Source organism: Petaurus breviceps, unplaced genomic scaffold (assembly GCF_028583685.1).
Source record: "Petaurus breviceps papuanus isolate PSGF00001 unplaced genomic scaffold, PetGlider_PUasm1.0 41, whole genome shotgun sequence".
Classification (NCBI taxonomy): domain Eukaryota; kingdom Metazoa; phylum Chordata; class Mammalia; order Diprotodontia; family Petauridae; genus Petaurus; species Petaurus breviceps.
The window spans coordinates 7,192,195-7,206,085 of NW_027186320.1; the positions used below are offsets into that span (position 1 = coordinate 7,192,195).

At 34.8% G+C, this 13,891-nt stretch overlaps 1 pseudogene; it reads right to left on the bottom strand.

The window, feature by feature from the left end:
- Nucleotides 1–388: 388 nt before the first annotated feature.
- On the bottom strand, nucleotides 389–2,312 carry LOC138171079 (importin subunit alpha-1 pseudogene; annotated as a pseudogene).
- Between the last annotated feature and the right edge of the window lie 11,579 nt (nucleotides 2,313–13,891).

The window sequence follows — 13,891 nt, forward strand, 5'->3', positions numbered from 1 at the left end:
AGGGTATGTCCATCAATTTGGAATGACTGAACAAATTGTGGTTTACGATTGTGATGGAATTTCTGTGCTATAAAAATGATGACCAGAAAAACATGGGAATACTTACATGAATTGGTACATAGTGAAATAAGTAGAACCAGGAGAACATTATACACAGATACAGTTGTATTGACTGTGAATGATAGCTATTTTCAGCAATAAAATGATCCAAGGCAATTCCAAAGGACCTATGATGAAAAAAAACTATCCACCTCTAGAGAAAGAACTGATGAAATCTGAAGGCAGATTGCACATACTTTTAAAAATGTATTCTTCTTGAAAATTTTATACATGTTTTCTTTTACAACATGTTTAATATGGAAATGTTTTGCATGACTGAACATTTATTTTTTTTATTTTATTTTTTTGAATTAAGTTTTTTTTTTACAGGACACTGCAAAACAGGAAATTCCACATAGAAATAAGAACCCTATTGAGGATAGAGGTTTCATACAGTATGTACACAGTTCAAACTGTTCAAGTATGCATTAGTGCTACATTAAAAGTCACATTTAAAAAAAAGATCTTAAAATGGAGAGACAGTAAGACAAAATTATACCAAGAACAAGGCATACAAGACTTGTACAATCTAAAAGTTAAATGTCCCAGGAGTGCCATCTTGAATCTGGAAGGTATAGCCATCAGAGGTAGATTCTGGGACAACATTTTGATCTTCTTCCTCTGCAGAGAAATACTTTTCAATTAAGCTTGATGAAGCCTTATACACCATTTCATTTTCATGTGATTGAAGTGCTTCAATTCTGTCTAGTCCTCCACATTCTTCAATTAGGACACACAGTTTTTCAGCAGCCAGAAAAATATTTGAAATTGCATCCAAAATAACCAGTACAATTTTGCTGTCTTTTGCAGACAAGAGGTTGATTAAAGGTTCCAGAATTCCATTGTGGACAAGATACACAATCTGCTCAATTGTTCCACCACTTATATAGTTTGTGACAGCCCATACAGCTTCTTTCTGTGACTTAAGGTTTCCCTTTGACAGAATTCCAACCAAATATGGAACTAGTCCATGATTTACAACTTGCTGTATTTGGTCCTGACCGCCAGCCATGATGTTTGACATGGTCCATGCAGCGTCCTTCTGGATATTGGTTTTGGGGTGAGTAAGCAGGCTAGGAAAGACAGAAAGTGCTCCTGAATCTATTACAATCTGAGTTTGTTCATCTGTCCCAGTGACAATGTTTCCTATAGCCCATAAGGAAGGAGTCACTATGGGCAATTCACCAGATCCTAGAAGTTTCACTAGCTGTGGGACAACTCCAGTTTTCACAACCACTGCAATCCTGTCATTTGAGCCATCTGTGAGGTAGGAAATAGCCCAATAGGTATCTGCCAGAACTTCTGGGTCACCATGATGCAAAAGACAAACTAAGGTAGGAAGAATTTGCTCAATAGCTTCTATTGGGGGAGCAGGATTCTTGTTACGAAAAAGATTTGAAAGTGTCCAGGTAAGATAAGTAACCACATGCTAATGATGATATATCACGAACTGCAAGCAGAGCTAAAAGAGGGTCTATTGCACCATACTTGTTAACCAAGTCTCTGTAGGCTGAACCATCACCTGCAATGTTTCCCAGAGCCCACACTGCCTGTTCACTGATGTGAGCCTGGGTAGAGGCCAACAGGGCAATGAACACAGGTATAGCCCCTCCATCTATCACAACCTTGGTTTGGTATGATGTTCCAGAAGCAATGTTAGTAAGTGCCCAAGCAGATTCAAACTGAATAGGATTACAGTCTGTCCTGCCAAAGAAGCCTACAAGCTTTGGAATCATACCAGCCTCAATTATTTGGTCTATGGGAAGCTGTTTTTCCCTAGAAAGGAGTTCCTAGCAGCTTGGGTAGCCTGAAGTTGAACCTCCAGATTATTACTATTTATGCCTTTGACAATATCGTCAGCAGATGAAAATGCAGAGCCCTGGTTATTTCGGTTTTCCTGCAGTGGAGAAGTAGCATCATCAGGAAAAGTGCTGACGTTTCTTCTTTTCAGCATCTGGTCATCTTTTTTAGCTTTCCTCAGTGCTACATTCATTTCAATACGCCAGTGCCTCATTTCAGTGCTGTCTTTCCCTTTGTTCTTAAACCTATTAAGCTGGACAGCTGGTGAATTAGCATTTTCATTGGTGGACATGGTTATGTTCAACAGTGGGAGAAAAAGCAAGGAGGGAAGTTGCGGGAGGTCTGCGGGCCCCTTAGGGGAAGCTGGAGGAGGTTGCAGCTGCGTCACGGTTAGACTTCCCATGACTGCACATTTATATTGTATATCAAATTGCTTTCCTTCTCGGGGGGAGAGAGGATGGGGAAGAGAGAGAGTGATAGACTTTGGATCCCAAATTTTTAAAAGCAAATGTTGAAACATTTTGTTTATATATAGTGAAGAAAAAATAAAATTTAATTAAAAAATTACATTGCACTCAGCAGGATAATGAGAGGGGAGAGGAGAAGAAGGATTAAGGGGAAAGATAATACCTGACAGGAATAGTAGCAAGTAAAACAAACTTCTTGATACAAAGAGAGAGATAAAAAGGAAAGAAAAAAAAAAAGAAAATTGAAACCATGGGCTCTTTGGATAAATGCTAAGTAGATTGTGATATACGAGTAGAGTGAAATATTATTATAGTACAAGAAATGTCATGAGATTATTTCAGAAAATCTTGGGAGTTAGTTACTGAGGCATAGTAAATTGAGAACAATAGGAGAAAAAATATATATACGATATCAATTTGAAAAAAAAACAAAAACAAATAACAAAACAACAACAAAAGATTTGAAAAGTCTGATTATATTGCTGAGCAAACACATTTTCAGAGGACCTTTGATAAATAAGACAAAACATGTTACCCATATTCTAAGAGATGAGTGATGGAATTATTATGTTGAAGGAGATATATTCCTGGACATAGTCACCATATCAAAATGTTTTACTTTATTATGTTTATTTGATACTTTTTTTTTGTTTTTACCTAGGAAGTAGTAAGAAGGATGATGCATTGGTGATACAAAACAGAGAAGAAAGAAAGGAAAATAAAAAAAATACACAGAAAAGGAGTTCAACAAATATTTCAGAAAGACTAGTCTAGTGGAACAATTTTGAAATTACCAGATTGAATTTATTATATAATTTTTTGAGGGGAAAGCAAGTTTTATGAAATTGAGATTAAATTTTTTCATCTGGGAATCTTATTTTTATGTTCTGCTTTCCTATGGAAATGCTCAGTTTTGTATATTTTATAAGTACAGAAATTATTTTAAAAAAGGAAAGGAGTGAAAATTTATATTTTTCCTAGTAAAGCTTCCCTTCTAATTGTATATTAAAAATTCTAAGCAAATGAACAAAAAAATATGTTTTAACATTTTCAAATAACCTTTCAGCACTGTAGAAATGTCTATTTTTGTAAACCACACAGTAATTTTCATTCATTTTTAACTATTCTTTAAATATTTTCCATTAAGGACATCTACTAGGTAATGGTCAGTCTAGTTCAGGTTACTTTATACTTTCAAAATAACTAACCAACATTTGATAACACTGACTTCTTGATTAAAAACATTGTTCCTACTGAAATTTCCTTTTAAAAATATTTTGCTTTCCAAAAAGAGAGGTCAAGTTTGTCTATTAGGAAGACAGGGATTTAAATGTAGTTTCTGTTTGGGGATCATGAGAAAGTGTAGTAGATAAGGGGAATCAAAACTTACCTTTACCTTCTATTTTGAGGTAATAACTAATTTGTGAGACTGATTTAAACTGATTTTCAGTTTCTCTATCTTTTTTTTTTCTTTTCTGTTTCATCATCCTTGTGGTTTTCTGAGTCACAAGAATAAATATAAGATTAAACTGAAGATCTCCATCTGTACTAAAGTATATTTGCATGGTTTGTCAGTATTATCATTTGTAAAAGTATTATCTTCCACTTCTATGTCATATATTTAGAACTGGAAGAAATTTTTTTTTCATCTAGCTCAACCACCTCATTTTAAAAGAAAAGAACGCTAGTGCCCAAAAAGCTTAAGTCACTTCCTTATTTGAGCCCCAGTTCTCTGACAACAAATCTGAATCTCTATCCATTGTACAATGTTTCACAACACTGCCTTGATCTAAGGGATAAACAGTGTAATTATCTTTCTTCCTTGAGCACTTATTTTATTGTATTAATAAAAAATTTAATCATCATGCATTAGTTGCTCATTACTAAATAGACATGAGATGTATAATGAGATTTATGTGTAAGAAAATATGCTTTTGATCTTTAAAAAATATTCATTCTTGCACATTCGTTGTTCCTCAGAATAGGCATAAACCAAGGAAATTTTTTTTTGCTAAGTAATTTTGGTCATGTCTGATTCTTTGAGACCTTATTTAAGGGTATTCTTGGTAGAGATACTGGAATTGTTTGCTGTCTTTCTCCAGTTAATTTTACAGATGAGGAAACTGAGACAAACAGGGTTAAATGACTTGTCCAGAGTCACATGGATAGTAACTGTCTGATTTGAACTCAGATTTAAACTCGGAAAAGTGAGTCTTCCTGATTCCAAGCCCAGTTATCTATCTACTGTGCCACCTAGCTGCTCACTAACTTAGAGAACACTTCTTCAAAAAATGACTGAGGACCAAAAAATAATGATCAATTAAAAATAAAAGATTTTTAATTGTCAAGTGACTAGTAATTTAGTTCATATTTAGGTCATAGACAATCTTCCATTTGATTTTATGTATAGAACAAATCAATGTAATTAATATTGTCCAAGTACCCCTATTCAATAAAGATTATGAACAAAAATTATTTTTGAAGTGGCAAAATAAAAGTGTGAGGAGCTAAGAAGAAGGCCAACTATTTCATATAAGTAAAGTATATCCTTTGAAGAATGAATTAACTCTGTGTCTGAGCAATACTATAATGGAAAACTAATTGCAGATAAGCTGAAATTTGATGAAACACCATATACTGAAATCTAAGACCTCTAGGACTGAAGTTTTTGTGGATCTTTATTTTGCTTTGTTTGGATTAGAAAATGATGACTGCAGGTGTCAATAGGTTAATCTAAGAAAGCAAATTGATTCAACAGTTTTAGGTTAATAATAACATTAACAACAACAACAATAATTAATGCTTTAAAATTTACAAATGGCTTTATTTTTTTTCATTTTAGCCTCACAACTGTCAAGAAATAGTTGCTACACCAAATTTATTGTTGGAAACTGAGTTAGACAGTGCCAATGCCCTGAGGTCATATCTGAGCACAGGTCTTCCTAATCCAATTCCCACTATGCTATCCAGTGTACCACGTAGGTGTACCTTAGCTACTTAGATTAGTCCACATAGAGATCAAATTATTTTTATTATTATTTTTGAATGAAAAGACAACCATCAATTGTATCTGACTTACATTAAGAGAAAAATAAACTAGCAAATACTAAATTGGCCATGTTCCTAACTGATTTTAGAGTATAAAGGTATATTTTATAAATATAACATAGCACATTTTTTGATAACATAAAGTTTTTAAGGTGGTGTGTGTGCATGCATGTGTGTATGTGTGTGTTGTGCAATGATAGTGGTAATTTAAACATTATTGTACCCATTTGAAAGAGGCTAAGGAAAGCTGACTTAAAACCCTTCACAATCTATCTCCTGTCAAAATTTATAGGTTTTTTCATCTTACTCCCTTTTACATACTACATTGCAAGCAGTCTCCTTCTTGCTATAACTTGTACCTGACTATTCTGCTGCCAAATCTATGTCTTTTCATGAGCTGTACTTTGTGCCAACTATCCTCATCTACACTTTAAATTTCCAAGGTACCTTCAAAGATCTTCTGTGCCACTTCATATGTACACATGTGTATGCATACATGACTGTGTAAATGAAATATGTGTATATAAACATATATGCATGCATATTTGTGAATAAATATGCAGGTATATATGCACATATATTTGTGCAGATATTCATATACAGAGAAAAGGGGGAAGAGAGAAGACACAGAAAGAAAAAGAGAGAGAACTTTTTTATATTTCTAGTACTTGTTAGAGTGTCTGGTATATAGGTACACATTCAGTATATACTTGTTGAATGTATGAATGTAAGAATAGATGTATAAAAAATTTCTGAGTCCAAGTTTGTGGATATTATATGTCTGACATGAGTAAGTTATTCTTTCCTCCTTTGCCACACTGAAGGGAACATTTTTGAATTTACCGATGCATGTTAGTCCATGGAATAGATTTATTCTTATTCTGTAAACTTTTGAAGTTCTAGATATTACTGTATCATTAAAGTTTCTAAGGAACATTAGATACCAAAAATGGTTCAATATGCAAATGAATGAATTCTATATTTTTCTAATTTATATCCATTTTAATTCCTTGATAGGGAGATAGATTTAACATTTATTATTTAGTTTTTCATTAAAAATCTGAAGAGGAGCTGATACTAATGCTAAAGTGAATATGAGAGACTTTATTTAAAGTTGTAGAATGTATAAATCAAATGTACTTCCATATATAAACATTTACATAAATAAATATATCATTCACGACTGTGCATACACACACTACATGCATATTTATGCTACTATTTCTCACCATGAGCATAAGAAGCACAATTCATTTAAAATTATGGCAAGTATAATGAATTCTGCTGAAGAAAATGGAAAAAAAAATTAATGAAAACATCTAATAGAAGAAATTTTTACTTTTTCTTGATAATTAGTTAAAAAAGGGTGACATAAATGTTCTTTGTCCATAAACTTCAAAACTCTGTCTAAAGTTTGCCTTCACAATGAAACCTTCCACCATTGTATCTTGTATATAGAGTTACATTATATCTATCATGTAGCATCATAAATACCATTTTTCATTAATATTTTTGTTATATGATTCATAGATACGTATCTATACTTTATATCAATTTCACCTACCTTGCAGTGTTATCCATGGAATAAATGACCAGTTTTGTTTTGTTTTGTTTTTTGGTTTTGTTTTTTTGTTTTTTAGTAAGGGGCCTAAAAGAAATGCAGAAAGGAAGTTGCACCAGCCACATTGATACCTGAGGAAATCCAGTGCAGGGAAATGGAATGAGAAATCCAGATCTGAAAGTGCAACAGGGAATTGTTGCATATTTGTGTGTCTCTCTAATCCTGCAAGAGGCATCTCTTTTTTATGGTCATTGATGTACTAGCTCTGATTGTGCCAAACTTCCCTATTAAATTCAGCTACTCCAGAAACCAGCTGACTTCTCCACATATACAGTATATCTGACCTAGACTCATTGCCAATCACTCCTATTTTGTTTATAATAATAGATTTAGAGTTGAAAGGGGGCACAACAGTCATCTAAAGGAACATTTTCATGTTATGGTTGAGTAAACAATCCCAGAGAAGTTGAGTCACTTACCTAAAGTCCCAAAGGTAGCAGAATCAGGATTTTATCTCAGTTCCTCTCACCCCAAAATTAAGTAGCATTTCAATTTAACAAATATCAACAAGAATCCACTTTTGTAGGCACTGAGTTAGGTGAACAAAAGAAATGTCTGATGAACAAATTTAGAGACATCTTTACTCCAAATATTCATATAGACTTTTTGTACTGAACCTATGTTCGAACTTTCTGAGTGCACATCGGTTTGATCACCCATAGTAGGATGCACTCTACCTTGACTCCAACATAGTGAAGTCATTTTGGTATTCTTTGAGCATGAAGAACAACTCTTGCTAGGTGCTGAAGCCTTGGTGTGCAAAGTCAAAACTGAGCAACGAAGCTAGGAATGCTAAGAGATGGTGGACAAAAGTGTATGTATTCAAAGTCAGTCTTAGTGCTTTTGCCATGGTATAAAGGTGGGAAATGGTAAATTTAGTTTGGGAAACAGCTTGTAGTCTAGTTTGTCTGAAAAATAAAGTTTGTGAACAGAAACTGTATTCCAGAATAGATAGTGAAAGGTTGGAGCTTCGAATTGTTTGAAATCTGAGTCTCTAGAGACTTGCCATGGAAGATTCAGGAGCATAGCAAAAAACTGAGGAAAATTCTTCCAAAGATGTTTTTCACTTCCCCTCCTTCTTTTGCTCTGATTGCAAATCTCCATGTAAAAAGGACAGTCTGTCATCATTGTAGGTCATATTTCTCCACCTACACCTACTATTTCTATTTTTGTTTGTTTGGATTTCTTGTTCAAGATAAAAGAGTTCACACAAGTTATTACAATCATATTTAAATCTGAAAAAAAACCTACCAAACAAACAAACAAATAAATAAAACCAAAGACATAACAGTGGTCATAAGCATAAAGCTTTCTTTATTCCATTGGAGGAGGGAAACTATACACATCTGCTGAGGGCCCTTCTAGTAAGAGACCCACTTTAATGTGGGCAAATATCAATACTTACACCAATCAATGGCTACAAAGTGAGCTGTTGCCCTTACAATGGAGGGGGAACAGCAACAATGAGATACAATTAATTCAAATATGGACATCATTACTGGAACATGAATATTGCATGTGGTTGTCCAACCTCAGAGACCTGGTTCTGCTGTGAAGAAGTTTTGTGATTTTACCGTGATAAGTTCATAGAGAGGGTACATGCAAAATATTATTGTTATGGCAAGCTCAGGGCACAGCTTGTTTCCTGGGCCTTTGCTCTGGGAAACAGGGTATCTCCTAATAGTAAAAAGAGAAGGGCGACATTGACAAAGTGAAACTGACAGTATACTTACATGCATTCATATGTAATCTCAGATGCAGAGAGGTCAGAAAGAATGAATACCGAGATGATCTTTTGTAACTGTGGACTGAAGAAATATAGGGACAGAAACAGAGAAAGAATGAAGAGAGAGAGACAAACATAGAAAGACAGACAGATAATGAGAGAGGGAGAGAAAGAGGGAGAGAGAGACAGAGACAGAGAGAGAGAGGGAGGCAGAGAGAGATGGAGCAACTAAGTTTAGTGAATGTTCTCAAGAATTTTAGACTTGGAAATGAGATATAAATATCTCATAACACATAAGTATAGGTGGAAAAAGTGAAGTTCTTATTGGAGGGTGGGCAAGACAAATGCATATTTTGGGACAGCAGGGAATCAACCAGTAACTAGGGAAAGATTGAAGATTAGTACAGTGGGGATGATAGAAGGAACAATCTACCAGAGAACATAGGATAGAAAGGATCATTTGTCCATGTAGAGGGAATTGCTTTGGCAAAAAGAAATGTCTTCTTTTCATGAAACAGAAATGAATTATAAAATAATGGCTGAAGTCATTTTATCAATCAGAAGAAAACAAGAAGATGGGACTCTGAGAAAATTGTTTTCAGTAAAATATGAACCAAGATATGCAGCTGAGAAGGTATTGGTTGGGGAGAGGAACTGAGGTTGAAGAATGATGAAAAGATTAAAAGAATGTTACTATGGTGAGTGGGAGAATGCATGAATTAGAAAGGTGTTAAAATATTTCCTTACTGCAATTAGGGCACAGTGTACATCATGTAAGATGAATTGGTAGTGGACCCAGACAGCATGGTTCATTAATTTCCCATAACTTCTTCCGGAGTAAGTGTGAAGTCATGGTGGTGAGAGGGAAGAGGATAACATAGAGCTGACTTGGTTCAAAAAGGGAAATGTCCTGGTATACAATAACACTGCAAATTGGAAAGGGAGGAAAGTTTAGCTTGTATAGGGTTATAGCCTAAGAAAAAACTGAGGCAAAGAAGGATTGAAAATCATTTTTATAAAAAAAAATATATATATATTTTTAAGCAATCGGGGTTAAGTAACTTGCTCAAGGTTACACGGCCAGGTGTTTCTGGGTGGGTGCTAAGTGTCTGAGCCCGGGATTCGATCTCCAGGTCTTCTCAACATTGGAGCCGGTGCTCTTACTTGCTGTGCTACCTGGCCACCCCAGGATTGAAAATCATATTGAGAAGGAAGAACAGGGTTAGGAATTGTTAAGGCAGAGATGAAAAAAAGAATAGCAAAATTACATGAAAAATAGAGCAATTTCAGACTTCGGAAAGTCATGGAAGTGTATTATTTGTGAGTGATGACAAAGACAGAGAAGTCAAAACCAAGATGGCAGATAGAGTAGAAAGAAATCCAGAACAGCTCCCCATCTCCTACAGTGTTTCCAAACAGATTATAAAACTCTTCATACTAGCCTTAATACAAAAATGCAAGAAAAACTGAATTAAACAAAGACACAAGTTATTTTTTCTAGACCAGGTTGATTTAGTCAGAAATAGAGGGAGATCTGCTGATAACATAGACATATTCTTTCTTGGAAATTCTATGAGAAAAATTTCAATGTAGGGAGAGCCTGTATACCAGGAAAGGAAGAGATTAAAAATCTACAAAAAGGTGCTGAACTTTAAACAGGGGGCAGGAATAGATGAAAACATGGTCATCTGTTGTTTATTGCATGGTTCTGGATTGATAATCTAAGGATAATTGAGGAAGGGAGGGACCTGCACCCATGGTTAGCATTCTAGTCTGAAGTGTAATCACAGACCTTAGCCGATGTTCAAAGCAAGGAGCAAGTTACAAAGCAAGCAGGATTTATGTGGTTCTATATCTAGGAGAAGGAGTGTGATCTTAGTTCTTGCTTCCAATCCAGCCTGAAACCTGCAGTGGAATAATTCTAGACCAAAGATGAGAATGGATGAGAATGCAGTTTTTTTTTTCATTCTGAAACAGCAAAACTTTTCAGATGGCCAGTAGTAAATGAGTCCATGGCTAGTGTACTGGAACTTCAACCAGGGCAATTCCATCAACCTGATACTCAGGACTAAACCCAACTTAGCAGCTTGTAGATTTCAGACCAGAAAATATAAAATTAGACTTTACTGTGGATCAGTTGAAATTTGAAATATTGAAATAGTATAGGTCACTCTCCTGAGCTGTTCCTAAAATCTTGGAAAAACAGAACACTACAAATCAAACACACACACACACACACATGCACATGCACATACATACACACATGCCAGCAGTAGGACCAACTCAGAAATTCCCTCCAGAAGTGCACAAAAATGATCTCCGAAAGAAAAAGACAGCTTGGACACAATGCAACTATATTTTATAAAAGAGATAAAGTAAGAGTTCTTAAAAAGAGAGAATTTTGCATTTACTTTAGAAATAAAATAAGAATTCTAGAAGAAAAAGTATTAAAGATATGAGAGGTGTGGAAGGAAACAAAAAAGAAATGACAGCTTGGAATAAGAGGGGGAAAACTTTAATCAAGCAACAAACTTTTGTAAACTAAAATGAATCAAATAGAATGCAAAGGCCTTGTTAGTAAAAAATATCAAAATAAAATAAAAAAGTTGAAAAATAGAAAAATTATGGGTAATAGCAAAAATTAATTGACCTGGAAGGGTAGAATCAAGACAGTGCAATAAAGCCAGCATTTTCTGAAACTCTGTCAACATGCACACTCTAAAACAATTGAAAGACACACACACACACACACACACACACACACACGCACACACACACACACACGCACACACACACACAGCTGAATACTTAGTAGGAAAGTAATTTAAAAGTTGTACTGACTTTTTTTTTCTAGGTCAGGGAAGTAGGAAGAAAGAAATAGAGATCTACAGAAACTGTAGTGTTGGATGATCAGGAATGTATAGCATGAAATAAACAGCATCAGTGGTGGCAGCACCAATGGGTTGTGACAGTTCAATGCCCAGGGAGAGTAAGAGGATTAAATACCTAGTTAGAAAGTGATTCAAGGAGAATCCTACATGAGCAGAAATGTGTGCATCTCACAGTTCTGTATGAAATTCATCTGTAGAAATAAAAGGTCAAGACTCTCAAGGGAATAAAATAAAATAAAATAAAATGTTAAGGAAGGGGTACTAGCACATCTCAAAATAGGTTAAAAAGCAGTAATTCTCAAACCAATTGGTACTGAATCATCAATAGAGCAGTTGATCCATTGAATAGATCAAGTACACTGTCTGCAGAAGCAAATGAGCACAGTAAAGGTTTTGCACAAATAAAACCAATGTAGTCAAAATTAGAAGTGAAAAGGGAAACAGAAAAAATCACAGTAATTTGCTCTGATAAAGGTCTCATTTCTCAAGTGCATAGGTAAACGAGTAAAATTTATTTTTTTTAAAGATCCACTTCTCAATTTATAAGTGGCCAATGGACATGAACGGATTGTTCCCAGAGTAATAAATAAAAGTTTTCATTACCAATATTAAAATGCTCTCAATCACTCATAATTGCAAAAATGAAAATTAAATCAACTTTGAAGTAACACCCACATGCATCAAACTAGCTAAGAGACCAGAAAAGTAAAATGAAAAATGTTGGAGAGCATATGGGAAAATCAATAACTTAGTTTACTATTGTGGAGCCATGAACTAGTCTAAACAATCTAGAGAAAAATTTGGAACTATATACAAAGGGTATAAAACTGTGCATTCCTTTGGTCCAACAATACTGCTACTCCATACCTCAAAGAAATAAAAGAAAAAGGAAAAATATCTATTTGCATAAAATACTTATAGTAATGCTTTTTGTGGTAACAAAGAAACAAAACATTGAAGGAATGTCCATTATTTCAGCAACAGATGAACCAGTTATTTTAAGTATGACAGAATTATATTGTACTGTAAAAAATAATGAGGGAGATCGTTTCAGAAAGATCATACCTATGCCCCCTCAGAATCCTATCACCAGAAGTCAGAGAGGGACCTTAAATGGACAAAGAGAGTAAGAATTATTTTGTATGTTCTTATGATCTTAAAAGAGAAAGGGGGGGGGAAGAGTAATACATTAAGGGTATAAAAGGAAGAGAAAATAAAGGTAAAAATATCTCTTATAATCAGTCACAATGATAGAATTTTATATAAGCAAGGAGAGAGGGCTGTGGGAAGGAGTTAAAATTTAATAAAAAGTGAGACACTCATTCACATTTTAACTGGTTAAAGGAGAAGAAAATATATTTTCTTTTTATCCCCAGTTCTTAGTCTCCTAGTATGAAAGCAAGAGCTGGGAGGAAGGATCTCGCATGAGGCATTGCATTCAGTGAAGAAGAAAGGAGAGTTGCTTGGAAGATAATAGATAACAGTAACCAGAATCTTGATTGAATGATAAATAATATTGAATAAATCTCAAGGAAGTGAGGTTACTGAATCACTATCATAAAGCAAACGTATGAAAATGGCAATAAGGAACAAGAAGTATTCGGACTTCTCTGCAATCACCAGTAAGGGGGTGCCATGGATTTATGAGTGAAAGTGTTAGAATGAGTGACCAAAGATGATTGTCACCAAGATGGACACAAGTTCAGAGAGTCAAAGAAAAATATAGGGAGAGAGGGGAAAAAGGCTAAAGGTGAAAGCAATTAAAAAAAATCAATGAAACCTTGGAAGAATTCCAGAGAGCAAAGAAGATAGGGGGTGGATAGAACTAGAATGGAATATGAAATAGAATTGAGGGAGATGAGAAAAAAGGATTGGAAAGTGCAAGCTGAGGAATGGGGTTTATACAATGGTAGCTACAGGTTCAGAATCACAGGCATAGGTAGATTATAAAAGGGCATGAGTATGATGATCATTGAGGATTAAGTACTAGCAGATTTTCATGATCCTTATGGAGCCAGGAAGTCAGTGTAGAGACATTGTAGGCTTCAGGGTGTGACAGCAGTGAAGACTGAGTATCAAGGTTGGATCTTTTCACAATATGGAAATTCCAGGTAGAGATTTACTAATCATTTAGATTTTTTTTTCTTTTTGGAGAGGAGAGAGCAGGGCAATTGGGGTTAAGTGACTTGCCCAAGGTCACATGGCTAGTAAGTGTTAAGTGTCTGAGGCTGTATTGGAA